This window comes from Cryptomeria japonica, unplaced genomic scaffold, assembly GCF_030272615.1.
Source record: "Cryptomeria japonica unplaced genomic scaffold, Sugi_1.0 HiC_scaffold_241, whole genome shotgun sequence".
Classification (NCBI taxonomy): Eukaryota; Viridiplantae; Streptophyta; class Pinopsida; order Cupressales; family Cupressaceae; genus Cryptomeria; species Cryptomeria japonica.
Genome location: NW_026729063.1, coordinates 187,990 through 190,748, shown reverse-complemented (window position 1 = coordinate 190,748; position 2,759 = coordinate 187,990).

Here is a 2,759-nt window from a genome sequence, read left to right as displayed (position 1 = left end):
TTAATTCTGTTTCTCCCTACAATCTCCAACGTAGAATCACTAGCTAAATATACCTTTCCACCAACATACGATTCATACTTTGAGAAACACTCCTTGTGGGAGGTCATGTGAAAAGATGTGCTAGACTATACTAACCAGGTGTCATCTAAGGTAGGTACAACAAGGGATGCTACAAATGTATCTGCATCACTCTGAGAAGATTCAATGTCAGAATATTTCTTCTTCTTTTTCTCCTCCTTGCAATCCTTTCAGATATGTCCTTTCTGCCCATAGTTCCAGCACTTCACCTTTGACTTCTTTCCTAGAGATTTAAATCTCTCTTGAGACTTGGACTTATTTCCTTTCTTCTTGTCTTTGTCCTTCGGTCTGCCTCGAATAGAGAGTGCATCTTTTGTTGTCTCAGAAGACTTCTTTCACATTTCTTTTGACAAAAGAGTATTAACCACAGTATCCATCTTGAACTGGGTCATGGTACTACCAATAGACATCACTAAGTGTTCCCAAGAGACAGGAAATGAACACAACAACAACATGCAATGTTGTTCTTCTTGGATGGACACACCAACAAAAGTTAACTGTGCAAGAACCACGTTGAATGCATTTAAGTGGTCTACCAATGGTGTTCCTGCATCCATCTTCAGAGAGTACAGCTTCTTCCTCAAGAAAAGTTTATTCACCAAGGATTTGCCTTGATAAATATCTCCCAGCTTATTCCAGAGAAGATGTGCAGAATTCTCCTCATGAAAATTTAACATAACAAAATCAGCCAGACATACTTTGATTAGACCCCTTGCCTTCTGGTCGACTAAATCCCAATCTTCTTGCTTCATGCCTAAAGGATTAGAGGTTACAGTCACAACACCCTAGAGATCTCTATTGAGCAGTAAAAACTATGTTTCCAAAAAAAATGTTCATCAATAGACCTGCATTTTGAACACATCCTTAATATACACGTAACAAACTTGAACATTAAGGTTTTATGATCATTGTTTGAAATGAAATGTATGATTAAAAAAATAAGGTACTATTAAAGACCTACTACTCAAGTATGCCTGAAGGGTCATCTCTTTGCTTAAGATTATCTAGTATTGCTTCATGATTAGTAGTAGTCACTGTCCATAGGTCTTTGGTCTTCGGTTTTGCTTGATGCTTCAACAATTTGACATTTGTAGCTATAATAAGGTGTGAATACATGAGAATGGTTTTGTGTCTCTCACAATCTTCAAATGTAGGTATGCCATTCTCTCTAATCATGTATGTTCGCAACCAAGTTACCACAACAGCAACTGAACCTATAGGATATGTGAACCCATCATCATTTTTCACTGGTTATGTTAGCTTCTATTTTCCCTGTACACATCATGCCAACCAATATTCTGATCTCTCTTCATTCCCTTGCAGTGCAACAATTGCAAAAACATGTACTGGTTGTACAAGATCTGATAGATGGTCATACTCAAGTGAACTTTCCATGTCATCGTTTGACAAGGATATTGTTTGAGATAAAGGAGTTAGATATTGGGGAACCCATGTATCAACCCACTCACTTGACTCGCATTAATTCCAATCACACGGAACAAACCTCTGACAAAAATAAGCCAATGCTCGTGTCCAAATGGTCCATGTACTTGCATCTGAGATGAGAAATGAATGAATCTTTGAAGAATCTTTAATTGTTTGACAATCCAATCTGTATCCCACTATGACCTCCTCAACCAACCAAAAGAATCTGGTCAGTGCTGAATCAAGAGTACCTCCATGTGACAATGTTGAACTACACCAGTCAATAATAGAACGTGCATAAGAGAAATTTGCACCTGCAATCCTTAATTGCTCCTTAACTAGAGCTCTCTTCAAACATGCACCTGCTCCATCATGCTCCCCCTTCCCATTCCCTGCCTCAAAAAAACACCAAATATGAGGTATACGCCTCTCTACATGCATTCTACTCAACCAATAAAACATACTGGCATTCTTGAATTGACCTGTACAGTTATTTGACCATATGATATATCGATCAATTGCAATATCTTTCTCATGCAAGAACTCAAAAAAATTCTTGAAAGAATGTTACACATACTTGGAGGAGTGTGATCTATCGTCACTCATATAAAAATGATACTCCCTAATTATCTTCTTGTCCTCTTCGGTAATATCAGAGCATGTTTATATGTAATGTGAATAAAAATAGGAATTTGGATTGAGTTGTAGTACTAAGGTTTACCTCATTCTATGGTTGCAATGTATAGTTCTTTGCAAAATCAACCACTGATACAATAGTGCCAATCGGGAAAGAGTTCTTACACATCCTGAACTATTGATCCAACCACTAAGACCTATGGGTGTTCCTTCCATACTTGTGTAAAAGAATTTCCTTAAAATCCAAAATAAAATCAGCAACACTCACTTCTGTTGAGACTAATTCGCATCTAGAACCTTCACCTCCACTCTTCAAAGTATATTTCATTGTCTCATATCTTTTCTTCTCAACATAATTCTTTCCAAACTCATGTTCGCTGCCCTCATGAAAACATGAAACAAACTTTGACAACTCACCACATTGTGAGCACTTCTCATTCAAACAATCATTTCTATAGAAATAGCAGCCATCATTTCTAGGGCATAAAAATAGATCTTGCAAGTCTCTTGATGATCTTGGAAATAGCATTGCACCACACTCCTGCAACATCTCATTAGCATGCATCGTAGAACAAATATGGCATAAAAGTTCATGGTACATTGAAAACTCCACATGGTAC